General features: G+C 46.1%; 35 non-coding genes across 35 annotated transcripts; all 35 read right to left on the reverse strand.

The window, feature by feature from the left end:
• Positions 1-109: 109 nt before the first annotated feature.
• TRNAL-UAG (transfer RNA leucine (anticodon UAG)) lies at positions 110-191 on the reverse strand. Its single transcript has one exon. It is a non-coding gene; the product is annotated as a tRNA-Leu (tRNA).
• Positions 192-636: 445 nt separating this feature from the next.
• Positions 637-718, reverse strand: TRNAL-UAG (transfer RNA leucine (anticodon UAG)). The gene has a single exon. It is a non-coding gene; the product is annotated as a tRNA-Leu (tRNA).
• Positions 719-812: 94 nt separating this feature from the next.
• Positions 813-894, reverse strand: TRNAL-UAG (transfer RNA leucine (anticodon UAG)). Its single transcript has one exon. It is a non-coding gene; the product is annotated as a tRNA-Leu (tRNA).
• Positions 895-2,045: 1,151 nt separating this feature from the next.
• Positions 2,046-2,127, reverse strand: TRNAL-UAG (transfer RNA leucine (anticodon UAG)). Its single transcript has one exon. It is a non-coding gene; the product is annotated as a tRNA-Leu (tRNA).
• A 94-nt stretch (positions 2,128-2,221) lies between these two features.
• TRNAL-UAG (transfer RNA leucine (anticodon UAG)) lies at positions 2,222-2,303 on the reverse strand. Its single transcript has one exon. It is a non-coding gene; the product is annotated as a tRNA-Leu (tRNA).
• Positions 2,304-2,572: 269 nt separating this feature from the next.
• On the reverse strand, positions 2,573-2,654 carry TRNAL-AAG (transfer RNA leucine (anticodon AAG)). The gene has a single exon. It is a non-coding gene; the product is annotated as a tRNA-Leu (tRNA).
• A 1,853-nt stretch (positions 2,655-4,507) lies between these two features.
• On the reverse strand, positions 4,508-4,589 carry TRNAL-AAG (transfer RNA leucine (anticodon AAG)). The gene has a single exon. It is a non-coding gene; the product is annotated as a tRNA-Leu (tRNA).
• Positions 4,590-4,683: 94 nt separating this feature from the next.
• TRNAL-AAG (transfer RNA leucine (anticodon AAG)) lies at positions 4,684-4,765 on the reverse strand. The gene has a single exon. It is a non-coding gene; the product is annotated as a tRNA-Leu (tRNA).
• Positions 4,766-5,210: 445 nt separating this feature from the next.
• On the reverse strand, positions 5,211-5,292 carry TRNAL-UAG (transfer RNA leucine (anticodon UAG)). The gene has a single exon. It is a non-coding gene; the product is annotated as a tRNA-Leu (tRNA).
• Positions 5,293-5,738: 446 nt separating this feature from the next.
• On the reverse strand, positions 5,739-5,820 carry TRNAL-AAG (transfer RNA leucine (anticodon AAG)). Its single transcript has one exon. It is a non-coding gene; the product is annotated as a tRNA-Leu (tRNA).
• Positions 5,821-6,266: 446 nt separating this feature from the next.
• TRNAL-UAG (transfer RNA leucine (anticodon UAG)) lies at positions 6,267-6,348 on the reverse strand. The gene has a single exon. It is a non-coding gene; the product is annotated as a tRNA-Leu (tRNA).
• A 94-nt stretch (positions 6,349-6,442) lies between these two features.
• Positions 6,443-6,524, reverse strand: TRNAL-AAG (transfer RNA leucine (anticodon AAG)). Its single transcript has one exon. It is a non-coding gene; the product is annotated as a tRNA-Leu (tRNA).
• A 269-nt stretch (positions 6,525-6,793) lies between these two features.
• Positions 6,794-6,875, reverse strand: TRNAL-UAG (transfer RNA leucine (anticodon UAG)). The gene has a single exon. It is a non-coding gene; the product is annotated as a tRNA-Leu (tRNA).
• A 446-nt stretch (positions 6,876-7,321) lies between these two features.
• TRNAL-AAG (transfer RNA leucine (anticodon AAG)) lies at positions 7,322-7,403 on the reverse strand. Its single transcript has one exon. It is a non-coding gene; the product is annotated as a tRNA-Leu (tRNA).
• Positions 7,404-7,497: 94 nt separating this feature from the next.
• Positions 7,498-7,579, reverse strand: TRNAL-AAG (transfer RNA leucine (anticodon AAG)). Its single transcript has one exon. It is a non-coding gene; the product is annotated as a tRNA-Leu (tRNA).
• Positions 7,580-8,024: 445 nt separating this feature from the next.
• On the reverse strand, positions 8,025-8,106 carry TRNAL-UAG (transfer RNA leucine (anticodon UAG)). Its single transcript has one exon. It is a non-coding gene; the product is annotated as a tRNA-Leu (tRNA).
• A 94-nt stretch (positions 8,107-8,200) lies between these two features.
• TRNAL-UAG (transfer RNA leucine (anticodon UAG)) lies at positions 8,201-8,282 on the reverse strand. The gene has a single exon. It is a non-coding gene; the product is annotated as a tRNA-Leu (tRNA).
• A 269-nt stretch (positions 8,283-8,551) lies between these two features.
• Positions 8,552-8,633, reverse strand: TRNAL-UAG (transfer RNA leucine (anticodon UAG)). The gene has a single exon. It is a non-coding gene; the product is annotated as a tRNA-Leu (tRNA).
• Positions 8,634-8,727: 94 nt separating this feature from the next.
• Positions 8,728-8,809, reverse strand: TRNAL-UAG (transfer RNA leucine (anticodon UAG)). Its single transcript has one exon. It is a non-coding gene; the product is annotated as a tRNA-Leu (tRNA).
• Positions 8,810-8,903: 94 nt separating this feature from the next.
• On the reverse strand, positions 8,904-8,985 carry TRNAL-AAG (transfer RNA leucine (anticodon AAG)). Its single transcript has one exon. It is a non-coding gene; the product is annotated as a tRNA-Leu (tRNA).
• A 622-nt stretch (positions 8,986-9,607) lies between these two features.
• Positions 9,608-9,689, reverse strand: TRNAL-AAG (transfer RNA leucine (anticodon AAG)). Its single transcript has one exon. It is a non-coding gene; the product is annotated as a tRNA-Leu (tRNA).
• An 82-nt stretch (positions 9,690-9,771) lies between these two features.
• TRNAL-UAA (transfer RNA leucine (anticodon UAA)) lies at positions 9,772-9,853 on the reverse strand. The gene has a single exon. It is a non-coding gene; the product is annotated as a tRNA-Leu (tRNA).
• Positions 9,854-10,123: 270 nt separating this feature from the next.
• On the reverse strand, positions 10,124-10,205 carry TRNAL-UAG (transfer RNA leucine (anticodon UAG)). Its single transcript has one exon. It is a non-coding gene; the product is annotated as a tRNA-Leu (tRNA).
• Positions 10,206-10,299: 94 nt separating this feature from the next.
• Positions 10,300-10,381, reverse strand: TRNAL-AAG (transfer RNA leucine (anticodon AAG)). The gene has a single exon. It is a non-coding gene; the product is annotated as a tRNA-Leu (tRNA).
• Positions 10,382-11,707: 1,326 nt separating this feature from the next.
• On the reverse strand, positions 11,708-11,789 carry TRNAL-AAG (transfer RNA leucine (anticodon AAG)). The gene has a single exon. It is a non-coding gene; the product is annotated as a tRNA-Leu (tRNA).
• A 270-nt stretch (positions 11,790-12,059) lies between these two features.
• Positions 12,060-12,141, reverse strand: TRNAL-AAG (transfer RNA leucine (anticodon AAG)). Its single transcript has one exon. It is a non-coding gene; the product is annotated as a tRNA-Leu (tRNA).
• A 270-nt stretch (positions 12,142-12,411) lies between these two features.
• On the reverse strand, positions 12,412-12,493 carry TRNAL-UAG (transfer RNA leucine (anticodon UAG)). The gene has a single exon. It is a non-coding gene; the product is annotated as a tRNA-Leu (tRNA).
• Positions 12,494-12,587: 94 nt separating this feature from the next.
• TRNAL-UAG (transfer RNA leucine (anticodon UAG)) lies at positions 12,588-12,669 on the reverse strand. The gene has a single exon. It is a non-coding gene; the product is annotated as a tRNA-Leu (tRNA).
• A 269-nt stretch (positions 12,670-12,938) lies between these two features.
• TRNAL-UAG (transfer RNA leucine (anticodon UAG)) lies at positions 12,939-13,020 on the reverse strand. The gene has a single exon. It is a non-coding gene; the product is annotated as a tRNA-Leu (tRNA).
• Positions 13,021-13,114: 94 nt separating this feature from the next.
• On the reverse strand, positions 13,115-13,196 carry TRNAL-AAG (transfer RNA leucine (anticodon AAG)). Its single transcript has one exon. It is a non-coding gene; the product is annotated as a tRNA-Leu (tRNA).
• A 269-nt stretch (positions 13,197-13,465) lies between these two features.
• Positions 13,466-13,547, reverse strand: TRNAL-AAG (transfer RNA leucine (anticodon AAG)). Its single transcript has one exon. It is a non-coding gene; the product is annotated as a tRNA-Leu (tRNA).
• Positions 13,548-14,533: 986 nt separating this feature from the next.
• Positions 14,534-14,615, reverse strand: TRNAL-AAG (transfer RNA leucine (anticodon AAG)). Its single transcript has one exon. It is a non-coding gene; the product is annotated as a tRNA-Leu (tRNA).
• Positions 14,616-15,763: 1,148 nt separating this feature from the next.
• Positions 15,764-15,845, reverse strand: TRNAL-UAG (transfer RNA leucine (anticodon UAG)). Its single transcript has one exon. It is a non-coding gene; the product is annotated as a tRNA-Leu (tRNA).
• Positions 15,846-15,939: 94 nt separating this feature from the next.
• TRNAL-AAG (transfer RNA leucine (anticodon AAG)) lies at positions 15,940-16,021 on the reverse strand. Its single transcript has one exon. It is a non-coding gene; the product is annotated as a tRNA-Leu (tRNA).
• Positions 16,022-16,466: 445 nt separating this feature from the next.
• On the reverse strand, positions 16,467-16,548 carry TRNAL-UAG (transfer RNA leucine (anticodon UAG)). The gene has a single exon. It is a non-coding gene; the product is annotated as a tRNA-Leu (tRNA).
• Between the last annotated feature and the right edge of the window lie 10 nt (positions 16,549-16,558).

Here is a 16,558-nt window from a genome sequence, read left to right on the forward strand (position 1 = left end):
CTCGGCCACACTGCCTTCGTGTGGATTATTATTAAATAAAATATTGTCTAAATGCTGCAAAAAGGTTTTCCTATGCCCCTAAAAACATACCTCTGGCAAAATCGAATTATGACAGCGGCGGGATTTGAACCCGCGCCCCCGAAGAGACTGGTGCCTAAAACCAGCGCCATAGACCACTCGGCCACACTGCCTTCGTGTGGATTACTATTAACTAAAATATCATCTAAATGCTGTAAAAAGGTTTTCCCATGCCCCTAAAAACATACCTCTGGCAAAATTGAATTATGACAGCGGCGGGATTCGAACCTGCGCCCACGAAGAGACTGGTGCCTAAAACCAGCGCCATAGACCACTCGGCCACACTGCCTTCGGTTACCTTTTTATTAATTAAAATATCGTCTAAATGCTGTAAAAAGGTTTTGCCATGCCCCTAAAAACATACCTCTGGCAAAATTGAATTATGACAGCGGCGTGATTCGAACCCGCGCCCCGAAGAAACTGGTGCCTAAAACCAGCGCCATAGACCACTCGGCCACGCTGCCTTCATGGGGAATTCTATTATCTAAAATATTGCCTAAATGCTGTAAAAAGGATTACCCATGCCCCTAAAAACATACCTCTGGCAAAATCGAATTATGACAGCGGCGGGATTTGAACCCGCGCCCCCGAAGAGTTTGGTGCCTAAAACCAGCGCCATAGACCACTCGGCCACACTGCCTTCGTGTGGATTACTATTAACTAAAATATCATCTAAATGCTGTAAAAAGGTTTTCCCATGCCCCTAAAAACATCACTCTGGCAAAATTGAATTATGACAGCGGCGGGATTCGAACCCGCGCCCCCGAAGAGACTGGTGCCTAAAACCAGCGCCATAGACCACTCGGCCACACTGCCTTCGTTTAAATTACTATTAAATAAAATATCGTCTAAATGCTGTAAAAAGGTTTTCCCATGCCCCGAAAAAACATACCTCTGGCAAAAACGAATTATGACCGCGGCGGGATTCGAACGCACGCCCCCGAAGAGACTGGTGCCTAAAACCAGCGCCATAGACCACTCGGCCACACAGCCGACGTGTGGATTGCTATTAACTAAAATATCGTCTAAATGCTGTAAAAAGGTTTTCCCATGCCCCTAAAAACATACCTCTGGCAAAATTGAATAATGACAGCGGCGGGATTCGAACCCGCACCCCCGAAGAGACTGGTGTCTAAAACAAGCACCAAAGAGCACTCGGCCACACTGCCTTCTTGTGGATTACTATTAATTAAAATATCATCTAAATGCTGTAAAATGGTTTTCCCATGCCCCTAAAAACATACCTCTGGAAAAATTGAAATATGACATCGGCGGGATTCGAACCCGCGCCCCCGAAGAGACTGGTGCCTAAAAATAGCGCCATAGACCACTCGGCCACACTGCCTTCGTGTGGATTATTATTAACTAAAATATCGTCTAATTTCTGTAAAAAGATTTTCCCATGCACCTAAAAACATATCTCTGGCAAAATTGAATAATGACAGCGGCGGGATTCGAACCCGCGCCCACGAAGAGACTGGTGCCTATAACCAACGCCATAGACCACTCGGCCACACTGCCTTCGTGTGGATTGCTATTAACTAAAATTTTATCTAAATGCTGTAAAAAAGTTTTCCCATGCCCTTAAAAACATAGCTCTGGCAAATTTGAATAATGACAGCGGCGGGATTCGAACCCGCGCCCACGAAGAGACTGGTGCCTATAACCAGAGCCATAGACCACTCGGCCACGCAGCCTTTGTGTGGAGTACCATTTACTAAAATATCATCTAAATGCTGTAAAAAAGTTTTCCAATGCCCCTAAAAACATAGCTCTGGAAAAATTGAATACTGACAGCGGCGGGATTCGAACCTGCGCCCCCGAAGAGACTGGTGCCTAAAACCAGCGCCATAGACCACTCGGCCACACTGCCTTCGGGTAGCTTATTATTAACTAATATATCGTCTAAATGCTGTAAACAGGTTTTCCTATGCCCCTAAAAACATAACTCTGGCAAAATTGAATAATGACAGCGGCGGGATTCGAACCCGCGCCCACGAAGAGACTGGTGCCTAAAACCAGTGCCATAGACCACTCGGCCACACTGCCTTCGTGTGGATTACTATTAACTAGAATATCGTCTAAATTCTGTAAAAAGATTTTCCAATGCACCTAAAAACATACCTCTGGCAAAATCGAATACTGACAGCGGCGGGATTCGAACCCACGCCCCCGAAGAGACTGGTGCCTAAAACCAGTGCCATAGACCACTCGGCCACACTGCCTTCGTGTGGATTACTATTAACTAGAATATCATCTAAATGCTGTAAAAAAGTTTTCCCATGCCCCTAAAAACATAGCTCTGGAAAAATTGAATACTGACAGCGGCGGGATTCGAACCTGCGCCCCCGAAGAGACTGGTGCCTAAAACCAGCGCCATAGACCACTCGGCCACACTGCCTCCGGGTAGCTTATTATTAACTAAAATATCGTCTAAATGCTGTAAAAAGGTTTTCCCATGCCCCTAAAAACATAAGTCTGGGAAATTGAATTATGACAGCGGCGGTATTCGAACCCGCGTCCCCGAAGAGACTGGTGCCTTAAACCAGCGCCATAGACCACTCGGCCACACTGCCTTCGGGTAGCTTATTATTAACTAAAATATCGTCTAAATGCTGTAAAAAGGTTTTCCCATGCCCCTAAAAACGTAAGTCTGGCAAAATTGAATTATGACAGCGGCGGGATTCGAACCCGCGCCCCCGAAGACACTGGTGCTTAAAAACAGCGCCATAGACCACTCGGCCACACCGCCTTCATTTGGATTATTATTAACTAAAATATCGTCAAAATGCTGTAAAATGATTTTCCCATCCCCCTAAAAACATACCTCTGGCAAAATTGAATTATGACAGCGGCGGGAAACGAACCCGCGCCCCCGAAGAGACTGGTGCCTAAAATCAGCGCCATAGACCACTCGGCCACCTTGCCTTCGTGGGGATTATTATTAACTAAAATATTGCCTATATGCTGTAAAAAGGATTTCCCATGCCCCTAAAAACATACCTCTGGCAAAATCGAATTAGGACAGCGGCGGGATTCGAAACCGCGCCCCCGAAGAGACTGGTGCCTAAGACCAGCGCCATAGACCACTCGGCCACACTGCCTTCGTGCGGATTACTATTAACTAAAATATCGTCATAATGTTATAAAAAGGTTTTCCCATGCCCCTAAAAACATTAGTCTGGCAAAATTGAATTATGACACCGGCGGGATTCGAACCCACGCCCCCGAAGAGACTGGTGCCTAAAACTTGCGCCATAGACCACTCGGCCACACTGCCTTCGTGAGGGTTGCTATTAACTAAAATATCGTCTAAATGCTGTAAAAAGGTTTTCCCATGCCCCTAAAAACATAAGTCTGGCAAAATTGAATTATGACACCGGCGGGATTCGAAACCGCGCCCCCGAAGAGACTGGTGCCTAAGACCAGCGCCATAGCCCACTCGGCAACACTGCCTTCGTGCGGATCACTATTAACTAAAATATCGTCATAATGTTATAAAAAGGTTTTCCCACGTGCCTAAAAACATTAGTCTGGCAAAATTGAATTATGACACCGATGGGATTCGAACCCGCGTCCCCGAAGACACTGGTGCCTTAAACCAGCGCCATAGACCACTCGGCCACACTGCCTTCGGGTAGCTTATTATTAACTAAAATATCGTCTAAATGCTGTAAAAAGGTTTTCCCATGCCCCTAAAATCGTAAGTCTGGGAAATTGAATTATAACAGTGGCGGTATTCGAACCCGCGTCCCCGAAGAGACTGGTGCCTAAAACCAACGCCATAGACCACTCGGCCACACTGCCTTCGTGTGGATTGCTATTAACTAAAATATCGTCAAAATGCTGTAAAATGATTTTCCCATCCCCCTAAAAACATACCTCTGGCAAAATTGAATTATGACAGCGGCGGGAAACGAACCCGCGCCCCCGAAGAGACTGGTGCCTAAAATCAGCGCCATAGACCACTCGGCCACCTTGCCTTCGTGGGGATTATTATTAACTAAAATATTGCCTAAATGCTGTAAAAAGGATTTCCCATGCCCCTAAAAACATACCTCTGACAAAATTGCATTTTGAAAGCGGCAGGGATCGAACCCACTCCCCCGAAGAGACTAGTGCCTTAAACCTGTGCCATAGACCACTCGACCACACTGCCTTCGTGTGGATTACTATTAACTAAAATATCATCTAAATGCTGTAAAAAGGTTTTCCCATCCCCCTAAAAACATACCTCTGGCAAAATTGAATTATGTCAGCGGCGGGAATCGAACCCGCGCCCCCGAAGAGACTGGTGCCTAAAACCAGCGCCATAGACCACTCGGCCCCGCTGCCTTTGTGTGTAGTACTATTAACTAAAATATCATCTAAATGCTGTAAAAAAATTTTCCCATGCCCCTAAAAACATAGCTCTGGCAAAATTGAATACTGACAGCGGCGGGATTCGAACCTGCGCTCCCGAAGAGACTGGTGCCTTAAACCAGCGCCATAGACCACTCGGCCACGTTGCCTTTATGTGAATTTTTATTAACCAAAATATCGTCTAAATGCTGTAAAAAGGTTTTCCTATGCCCCTAAAAACATACATCTGGCAAAATCGAATTATGACAGCGGCGGGATTCGAACCCGCGCCCCTGAAGAGACTGGTGCCTTAAACCAGCGCCATAGACCGCTCGGCCACAACGCCTTCGTGAGGATTACTATTAACTAAAATATCGTCTAAATGCTGTAAAAAGGTTTTCCCCTGCCCCTAAAAACATAAGTCTGGGAAATTGAATTATGACAGCGGCGGTATTCGAACCCGCGCCCCCGAAGAGACTGGTGCCTAAAACCAGCGCCATAGACCACTCGGCCACACTGCCTTCGGGTAGCTTATTATTAACTAAAATATCGTCTGAATGCTGTAAAAAGGTTTTCCCATGCCCCTAAAAACATAAGTCTGGCAAAATCGAATTCTGACAGCGGCGGTATTCGAACCCGCGTCCCCGAAGAGACTGGTGCCTAAAACCAACGCCATAGACCACTCGGCCACACTGCCTTCGTGTGGATTGCTATTAACTAAAATATCGTCTAAATGCTGTAAAATGATTTTCCCATACACCTAAAAACATACCTCTGGCAAAATTGAATAATGACAGCGGCGGGATTCGAACCCGCGCCCCCGAAGAGACTGGTGCCTAAAACCAGCGCCATAGACCACTCGGCCACGCTGCCTTTGTGTGGAGTACTATTAACTAAAATATCATCTAAATGCTGTAAAAAAATTTTCCCATGCCCCTAAAAACATACCTCTGACAAAATTGCATTTTGAAAGCGGCAGGGATCGAACCCGCTCCCCCGAAAAGACTAGTGCCTTAAACCTGTGCCATAGACCACTCGACCACACTGCCTTCGTGTGGATTACTATTAACTAAAATATCATCTAAATGCTGTAAAAAGGTTTTCCCATCTCCCTAAAAACATACCTCTGGCAAAATTAAATTATGTCAGCGGCGGGAATCGAACCCGCGCCCCCGAAGAGACTGGTGCCTAAAACCAGCGCAATAGACCACTGGGCCACGCTGCCTTTGTGTGGAGTACCATTTACTAAAATATCATCTAAATGCTGTAAAAAAGTTTTCCCATGCCCCTAAAAACATGGCTCTGGCAAAATTGAATACTGACAGCGGCGGGATTCGAACCTGCGCCCCCGAAGAGACTGGTGCCTTAAACCAGCGCCATAGACCACTCGGCCACGTTGCCTTCATGTGAATTTTTATTAACCAAAATATCGTCTAAATGCTGTAAAAAGGTTTTCCTATGCCCCTAAAAACATACCTCTGGCAAAATCGAATTATGACAGCGGCGGGATTCGAACCCGCGCCCCCGAAGAGACTGGTGCCTAAAACCACCGCCATAGACCACTCGGCCACACTGCCTTCGGGTAGCTTATTATTAACTAAAATATCGTCTAAATGCTGTAAAAAGGTTTTCCCATGCCCCTAAAAACATAAGTCTGGCAAAATCGAATTCTGACAGCGGCGGTATTCGAACCCGCGTCCCCGAAGAGACTGGTGCCTAAAACCAACGCCATAGACCACTCGGCTACACTGCCTTCGTATGGATTGCTATTAACTAAAATATCGTCTAAATGCTGTAAAATGATTTTCCCATGCACCTAAAAACATACCTCTGGCAAAATTGAATAATGACAGCGGCGGGATTCGAACCCGCGCCCCCGAAGAGACTGGTGCCTAAAACCAGCGCCATAGACCACTCGGCCACGCTGCCTTTGTGGGGAGTACTATTAACTAAAATATCATCTAAATGCTGTAAAAAATTTTTCCCATGCCCCTAAAAACATAGCTTTGGCAAAATTAAATACTGACAACGGCGGGATTCGAACCCGCACCCCCGAAGAGACTGGTGCCTTAAACCAGCGCCATAGACCACTCGGCCACACTGCCTCCGGGTAGCTTATTATTAACTAAAATATCGTCTAAATGCTGTAAAAAGGTTTTCCCCTGCCCCTAAGAACATAAGTCTGGGAAATTGAATTATGACAGCGGCGGTATTCGAACCCGCGTCCCCGAAGAGACTGGTGCCTAAAACCAGCGCCATAGACCACTCGGCCACACTGCCTTCGTGTGGATTGCTATTAACTAAAATATCGTCAAAATGCTGTAAAATGATTTTCCCATGCACCTAAAAACATACCTCTGGCAAAATTGAATAATGACAGCGGCGGGATTCGAACCCGCGCCCCCGAAGAGACTGGTGCCTAAAACCAGCGTCATAGACCACTCGGCCACGCTGCCTATGTATGGAGTACTATTAACTAAAATATCATCTAAATGCTGTAAAAAAATTTTCCCATGCCCCTAAAAACATACCTCTGACAAAATTGCATTTTGAAAGCGGCGGGGATCAAACCCGCTCCCCCGAAGAGACTAGTGCCTTAAACCTGTGCCATAGACCACTCGACCACACTGCCTTCGTGTGGATTACTATTAACTAAAATATCATCTAAATGCTGTAAAAAGGTTTTCCCATCCCCCTAAAAACATACCTCTGGCAAAATTGAATTATGTCAGCGGCGGGAATCGAACCCGCGCCCCCGAAGAGACTGGTGCCTAAAACCAGCGCAATAGACCACTGGGGCACGCTGCCTTTGTGCGGAGTACCATTTACTAAAATATCATCTAAATGCTGTAAAAAAGTTTTCCCATGCCCCTAAAAACATAGCTCTGGCAAAATTGAATACTGACAGCGGCGGGATTCGAACCTGCGCCCCCGAAGAGACTGGTGCCTTAAACCAGCGCCATAGACCACTCGGCCACGTTGCCTTCATGTGAATTTTTATTAACCAAAATATCGTCTAAATGCTGTAAAAAGGTTTTCCTATGCCCCTAAAAACATACCTCTGGCAAAATCGAATTATGACAGCGGCGGGATTCGAACCCGCGCCCCTGAAGAGACTGGTGCCTTAAACCAGCGCCATAGACCACTCGGCCACAATGCCTTCGTGAGGATCACTATTAACTAAAATATCGTCTAAATGCTGTAAAAAGGTTTTCCCCTGCCCCTAAAAACATAAGTCTGGGAAATTGAATTATGGCAGCGGCGGTATTCGAACCCGCGCCCCCGAAGAGACTGGTGCCTAAAACCAACGCCATAGACCACTCGGCCACACTGCCTTCGGGTAGCTTATTATTAACTAAAATATCGTCTAAATGCTGTAAAAAGGTTTTCCCATGCCCCTAAAAACATAAGTCTGGCAAAATCGAATTCTGACAGCGGCGGTATTCGAACCCGCGTCCCCGAAGAGACTGGTGCCTAAAACCAACGCCATAGACCACTCGGCCACACTGCCTTCGTGTGGATTGCTATTAACTAAAATATCGTCTAAATACTGTAAAATGATTTTCCCATGCACCTAAAAACATACCTCTGGCAAAATCGAATAATGACAGCGGCGGGATTCGAACCCGCGCCCCCGAAGAGACTGGTGCCTAAACCCAGCGCCATAGACCACTCGGCCACGCTGCCTTTGTGTGGAGTACTATTAACTAAAATATCATCTAAATGCTGTAAAAAATTTTTCCCATGCCCCTAAAAACATAGCTTTGGCAAAATTAAATACTGACAACGGCGGGATTCGAACCCGCGCCCCCGAAGAGACTGGTGCCTAAAACCAGCGCCATAGACCACTCGGCCACACTGCCTCCGGGTAGCTTATTATTAACTAAAATATCGTCTAAATGCTGTAAAAAGGTTTTCCCATGCCCCTAAGAACATAAGTCTATGAAATTGAATTATGACAGCGGCGGTATTCGAACCCGCGTCCCCGAAGAGACTGGTGCCTAAAACCAGCGCCATAGACCACTCGGCCACACTGCCTTCGTGTGGATTGCTATTAACTAAAATATCGTCAAAATGCTGTAAAATGATTTTCCCATGCACCTAAAAACATACCTCTGGCAAAATTGAATAATGACAGCGGCGGGATTCGAACCCGCGCCCCCGAAGAGACTGGTGCCTAAAACCAGCGCCATAGACCACTCGGCCACGCTGCCTTTGTGTGGAGTACTATTAACTAAAATATCATCTAAATGCTGTAAAAAAGTTTTCCCATGCCTCTAAAAACATAGCTTTGGCAAAATTGAAAAATGACAGCGGCGGGATTCGAACCCGCGCCCCCGAAGAGACTGGTGCCTAAAACCAGCGCCATAGACCACTCGGCCACACTGCCTTCTGGTAGCTTATTATTAACTAAAATATCGTCTAAATGCTGTAAAAAGGTTTTCCTATGCCCCTAAAAACATACCTCTGGCAAAATCGAATTATGACAGCGGCGGGATTCGAACCCGCGCCCCTGAAGAGACTGGTGCCTTAAACCAGCGCCATAGACCACTCGGCCACACTGCCTTCGTGTGGATTACTATTAACTAAAATATCGTCATAATGTTATAAAAAGGTTTTCTCATGCCCCTAAAAACATAAGTCTGGCAAAATCGAAATATGACAGTGGAGGGATTCGAACCCGCGCCCCCGAAGAGACTGGTGCCTAAAACCAGCGCCATAGACCACTCGGCCACGTTGCCTTTATATGAATTTTTATTAACCAAAATGTCGTCTAAATGCTGTAAAAAGGTTTTCCTATGCCCCTAAAAACATACCTCTGGCAAAATCGAATTATGACAGCGGCGGGATTCGAAAACACGCCCCTGAAGAGACTGGTGCCTGAAACCAGCGCCATAGACCAATCGGCCACACTGCCTGCGTGTTTATTATTATTAACTAAAATATCGTCTTAATGCAGTAAAAAGGTTTTCCCTTGCCCCTAAAAGCATACCTCTGGCAAAATTGAATAATGACAGCGGCGGCATTAAAACCCGCGCCCCCGAAGAGACTGGTGCCCTAAACCCGCGCCATAGACCACTCGGCCACACTGCTTTCGTATAGCTTATTATTAACTAAAATATCGTCTAAATGCTGTAAAAAGGTTTTCCCATGCCCCTAAAAACATATCTCTGGCAAAAATTAAGTATGACAGCGGCGGGATTCGAACCCGCGCCCCCGAAGAGACTGGTGCCTTAAACCAGCGCCATAGACCACTCAGCCACGCTGCCTTCATTATTTATAATTTCGTCTAAATGCTGTAAAAAGGTTTTCATATGCCCCTAAAAGCATACCTCTGGCAAAATTGAAAAATGACAACGGCGGGATTCGAACCCGCGCCCCCGAAGAGACTGGTGTTTAAAACCAGCGCCATACACCACTCGGCTACACTGCCTTCGTATGGATCATTATTAATTTAAATATCGTCTAAATGCTGTAAAAAGGTTTTCCCATGGCCCTTAAATTATACCTCTGGCAAAATTGAATAATGACAGCGGCGGGATTCGAACCCGCGCCCCCGAAGAGACTGGTGCCTTAAACCAGCGCCATAGAACACGCGGCCACACTGCCTTCGTGTGGTTTATTATTAATTTAAATATCGTCTAAATGCTGTAAAATGGTTTTCCCATGCCCCTTAAAACATACCTCAGGCAAAATCGAATTATGGCAGCGGCGGGATTCGAACCCGCGCCCCCGAAGAGACTGGTGCCTAAAACCAACGCCATAGACCACTCGGCCACGTTGCCTTTATGTGTATTTTTATTAACCAAAATATCGTCTAAATGCTGTAAAAAGGTTTTCCTATGCCCCTAAAAACATACCGCTGGCAAAATCGAATTATGACAGCGGCGGGATTCGAACCCGCGCCCCTGAAGAGACTGGTGCCTTAAACCAGCGCCATAGACCACTCGGCCACACTGCCTTCGTGTGGATTACTATTAACTAAAATATCGTCATAATGTTATAAAAAGGTTTTCTCATGCCCCTAAAAACATAAGTCTGGCAAAATCGAATTATGACAGTGGAGGGATTCGAACCCGCGCCCCCGAAGAGACTGGTGACTAAAACCAGCGCCATAGACCACTCAGCCACGCTGCCTTCATGTGGCTTTCTATTATATAAAATATCGTCTTATTGCTGTAAAAAGGTTTTCCCATGCCCCTTAAAGCATACCTCTGGCAAAATTGAATAATGACAGCGGCGGGATTCGAACCCGCGCCCCCGAAGAGACTGGTGCCTAAAATCAGCGCTATAGACCACTCGGCCACCTTGCCTTCGTGGGGCTTATTATTAACTAAAATATTGCCTAAATGCTGTAAAAAGGATTTCCCATGCCCCTAAAAACACACCTCTGACAAAATCGAATTATGAAAGCGGCAGGAATCGAACCCGCTCCCCCGAAGAGACTAGTGCCTAAAACCAGCGCCATAGACCACTCAGCCACGCCGCCTTCGTGTGGATTTCTATTATCTAAAATATCGTCTTATTGCTGTAAAAAGGTTTTCCCATGCCCCTTAAAGCACACCTCTGGCAAAATTGAATAATGACAGCGGCGGGATTCAAACCCGCGCCCCCGAAGAGACTGGTGCCTAAAATCAGCGCCATAGACCACTCGGCCACGCTGCCTTTATGTGCAGTACTATTAACTAAAATATCATCTAAATGCTGTAAAAAAGTTTTCCCATGCCCCTAAAAACATAGCTCTGGCAAAATTGAATACTGACAGCGGTGGGATTCGAACCCGCGCCCCCGAAGAGACTGGTGTTTAAAACCAGCGCCATACACCACTCGGCTACACTGCCTTCGTATGGAATATTATTAATTTAAATATCGTCTTAATGCTGTAAAAAGGTTTTCCCATGGCCCTTAAATTATACCTCTGGCAAAATTGAATAATGACAGCAGCGGGATTCGAACCCGCGCCCCCGAAGAGACTGGTGCCTAAAACCAGCGCCATAGAACACGCGGCCACACTGCCTTCGTGTGGTTTATTATTAATTTAAATATCGTCTAAATGCTGTAAAATGGTTTTCCCATGCCCCTTAAAACATACCTCTGGCAAAATCGAATTATGACAGCGGCGGGATTCGAACCCGCGCCCCCGAAGAGACTGGTGCCTAAAACCAGCGCTATAGACCACTCGGCCACGTTGCCTTTATGTGAATTTTTATTAACCAAAATATCGTCTAAATGCTGTAAAAAGGTTTTCCTATGCCCCTAAAAACATACCTCTGGCAAAATCGAATTATGACAGCGGCGGGATTCGAACCCGCGCCCTTGAAGAGACTGGTGCCTTAAACCAGAGCCATAGACCACTCGGCCACACTGCCTTCGTGTGGATTACTATTAACTAAAATATCGTCATAATGTTATAAAAAGGTTTTCTCATGCCCCTAAAAACATAAGTCTGGCAAAATCGAATTATGACAGTGGAGGGATTCGAACCCGCGCCCCCGAAGAGACTGGTGCCTAAAACCAGCGCCATAGGCCACTCAGCCACGCTGCCTTCAAGTGGATTTCTATTATCTAAAATATCGTCTAAATGCTGTAAAAAGGTTTTCCTATGCCCCTAAAACATTACCTCTGGCAAAATCGAATTATGACAGCGGCGGGATTCGAACCCGCGCCCCTGAAGAGACTGGTGCCTTAAACCAGCGCCATAGACCACTCGGCCACACTGCCTTCGGGTAGCTTATTATTAACTAAAATATCGTCTAAATGCTGTAAAAAGGTTTTCCCATGCCCCTAAAAACATAAGTCTGGCAAAATCGAATTATGACAGCGGCGGTTTTCGAACCCGCGTCCCCGAAGAGACTGGTGCCTAAAACCAACGCCATAGACCACTCGGCCACACTGCCTTCGTGTGGATTGCTATTAACTAAAATATCGTCTAAATGCTGTAAAATGATTTTCCCATGCACCTAAAAACATACCTCTGGCAAAATTGAATAATGACTGCGGCGGGATTCGAACCCGCGCCCCCGAAGAGACTGGTGCCTAAAACCAGCGCCATAGACCACTCGGCCACGCTGCCTTTGTGTGTAGTACTATTAACTAAAATATCATCTAAATGCTGTAAAAAAAATTTCCCATGCCCCTAAAAACATAGCTTTGGCAAAATTGAATACTGACAGCGGCGGGATTCGAACCCGCGCCCCCGAAGAGACTGGTGCCTAAAACCAGCGCCATAGACCACTCGGCCACACTGCCTTAGGGTAGCTTATTATTAACTAAAATATCGTCTAAATGCTGTAAAAAGGTTTTCCCATGCCCCTAAAAACATAAGTCTTTGAAATTGAATTATGACAGCGGCGGTATTCGAACCCGCGTCCCCGAACTGACTGGTGCCTAAAACCAGCGCCATAGACCACTCGGCCACACTGCCTTCGTGTGGATTGCTATTAACTAAAATATCGTCTAAATGCTGTAAAATGGTTTTCCCATGCCCCTTAAAACATACCTCTGGCAAAATCGAATTATGACAGCGGCGGGATTCGAACCCGCGCCCCCGAAGAGACTGGTGCCTAAAACCAGCGCCATAGACCACTCGGCCACGTTGCCTTTATGTGAATTTTTATTAACCAAAATATCGTCTAAATGCTGTAAAAAGGTTTTCCTATGCCCCTAAAAACATACCTCTGGCAAAATCGAATTATGACAGCGGCGGGATTCAAACCCGCGCCCCTGAAGAGACTGCTGCCTTAAACCAGCGCCATAGACCACTCGGCCACACTGCCTTCGTGTGGATTACTATTAACTAAAATATCGTCATAATGTTATAAAAAGGTTTTCTCATGCCCCTAAAAACAAAATCTGGCAAAATCGAATTATGACAGTGGAGGGATTCGAACCCGCGCCCCCGAAGAGACTGGTGCCTAAAACCAGCGCCATAGACCACTCAGCCACGCTGCCTTCATGTGGATTTCTATTATCTAAAATATCGTCTAAATGCTGTAAAAAGGTTTTCCTATGCCCCTAACACATTACCTCTGGCAAAATCGAATTATGACAGCGGCGGGATTCAAACCCGCGCCCCTGTAGAGACTGGTGCCTTAAACCAGCGCCATAGACCACTCGGCCACACTGCCTTCGGGTAGCTTATTATTAATTAAAATTTCGTCTAAATGCTGTAAAAAGGTTTTCCCATGCCCCTAAAAACATAAGTCTGGCAAAATCGAATTATGACAGCGGCGGTATTCGAACCCGCGTCCCCGAAGAGACTGGTGCCTAAAACCAACGCCATAGACCACTCGGCCACACTGCCTTCGTGTGGATTGCTATTAACTAAAATATCGTCTAAATGCTGTAAAATGATTTTCCCATGCACCTAAAAACATACCTCTGGCAAAATCGAATTATGACAGCGCCGGTATTCGAACCCGCGTCCCCTAAGAGACTGGTGCCTAAAACCAACGCCATAGACCACTCGGCCACACTGCCTTCGTGTGGATTGCTATTAACTAAAATATCGTCTAAATGCTGTAAAATGATTTTCCCATGCACCTAAAAACATACCTCTGGCAAAATCGAATTATGACAGCGGCGGGATTCGAACCCGCGCCCCCGAAGAGACTGTTGCCTAAAACCAGCGCCATAGACAACTCGGCCACGCTGCCTTTGTGTGGAGTACTATTAACTAAAATATCATCTAAATGCTGTAAAAAAATTTTCCCATGCCCCTAAAAACATAGCTTTGGCAAAATTGAATACTGACGGCGGCGGGATTCGAACCCGCGCCCCCGAAGAGAACGGTTTAGAGACTGGTGCCTAAAACCAGCGCCATAGACCACTCGGCCACACTGCCTTCGTGTGGATTACTATTAACTAAAATATCGTCATAATGTTATAAAAAGGTTTTCTCATGCCCCTACAAACATAAGTCTGGCAAAATCGAATTATTACAGTGGAGGGATTCGAACCCGCGCCCCCGAAGAGACTGGTGCCTAAAACGAGCGCCATAGACCACTCAGCCACGCTGCCTTCATGTGGATTTCTATTATCTAAAATATCGTCTAAATGCTGTAAAAAGGTTTTCCCATGCCCCTAAAACATTACCTCTTGCAAAATCGAATTATGACAGCGGCGGGATTCGAACCCGCGCCCCTGAAGAGACTGGTGCCTTAAACCAGCGCCATAGACCACTCGGCCACACTGCCTTCGTGTGGATAACTATTAACTAAAATATCGTCATAATGTTATAAAAAGGTTTTCTCATGCCCCTAAAAACATAAGTCTGGCAAAATCGAATTATGACAGTGGAGGGATTCGAACCCGCGCCCCCGAAGTGACTGGTGCCTAAAACCAGCGCCATAGACCACTCAGCCACTCCGCCTTCGTGTGGGTTTCTATTATCTAAAATATCGTCTTATTGCTGTAAAAAGGTTTTCCCATGCCCCTTAAAGCATACCTCTGGCAAAATTGAATAATGACAGCGGCGGGATTCAAACCCGCGCCCCCGAAGAGACTGGTGCCTAAAATCAGCGCCATAGACCACTCGGCCACCTTGCCTTCGTGGGGATTATTATTAACTAAAATATTGCCTAAATGCTGTAAAAAGGATTTCCCATGCCCCTAAAAACATACCTCTGACAAAATCGAATACTGACAGCGGTGGGATTCGAACCCGCGCCCCCGAAGAGACTGGTGTTTAAAACCAGCGCCATACACCACTCGGCTACACTGCCTTCGTGTGGATTACTATTAACTAAAATATCATCTAAATGCTAAAAAAAGGTTTTCCCATCCCCCTAAAAACATACCTCTGGCAAAATTGATTTATGACAGCGGCGGGATTCGAACCCGCACCCGAAGAGACTGGTGCCTAAAACCAGCGCAATAGACCACTCGGCCACGCTGCCTTTGTGTGCAGTACTATTAACTAAAATATCATCTAAATGCTGTAAAAAAGTTTTCCCATGCCCCTAAAAACATAGCTCTGGCAAAATTGAATACTGACAGCAGTGGGATTCGAACCCGCGCCCCCGAAGAGACTGGTGTTTAAAACCAGCGCCATACACCACTCGGCTACACTGCCTTCGTGTGGATTATTATTAATTTAAATATCGTCTTAATGCTGTAAAAAATTTTTCCCATGGCCCTTAAATTATACCTCTGGCAAAATTGAATAATGACAGCAGCGGGATTCGAACCCGCGCCCCCGAAGAGACTGGTGCCTAAAACCAGCGCCAAAGAACACGCGGCCACACTGCCTTCGTGTGGTTTATTATTAATTTAAATATCGTCTAAATGCAGTAAAATGGTTTTCCCATGCCCCTTAAAACATACCTCTGGCAAAATCGAATTATGACAGCGGCGGGATTCGAACCCGCGCCCCCGAAGAGACTGGTGCCTAAAACCAGCGCCATAGGCCACTCAGCCACGCTGCCTTCATGTGGATTTCTATTATCTAAAATATCGTCTAAATGCTGTAAAAAGGTTTTCCTATGCCCCTAAAACATTACCTCTGGCAAAATCGAATTATGACAGCGGCGGGATTCGAACCCGCGCCCCTGAAGAGACTGGTGCCTTAAACCAGCGCCATATACCACTCGGCCACACTGCCTTCGGGAAGCTTATTATTAACTAAAATATCGTCTAAATGCTGTAAAAAGGTTTTCCCATGCCCCTAAAAACATAAGTCTGGGAAATTGAATTATGACAGCGGCGGTATTCGAACCCGCGTCCCCGAACTGACTGGTGCCTAAAACCAGCGCCATAGACCACTCGGCCACACTGCCTTCGTGTGGATTGCTATTAACTAAAATATCGTCTAAATGCTGTAAAATGGTTTTCCCATGGCCCTTAAATTATACCTCTGGCAAAATTGAATAATGACAGCAGCGGGATTCGAACCCGCGCCCCCGAAGAGACTGGTGCCTAAAACCAGCGCCAAAGAACACGCGGCCACACTGCCTTCGTGTGGTTTATTATTAATTTAAATATCGTCTAAATGCAGTAAAATGGTTTTCCCATGCCCCTTAAAACATACCTCTGGCAAAATCGAATTATGACAGCGGCGGGATTCGAACCCGCGCCCCCGAAGAGACTGGTGCCTAAAACCAGCGCCATAGGCCACTCAGCCACGCTGCCTTCATGTGGA

This window comes from Leiobunum rupestre, chromosome 2 (assembly GCF_980474605.1).
Source record: "Leiobunum rupestre chromosome 2, qqLeiRupe1.1.hap1, whole genome shotgun sequence".
Classification (NCBI taxonomy): Eukaryota; Metazoa; Arthropoda; class Arachnida; order Opiliones; family Sclerosomatidae; genus Leiobunum; species Leiobunum rupestre.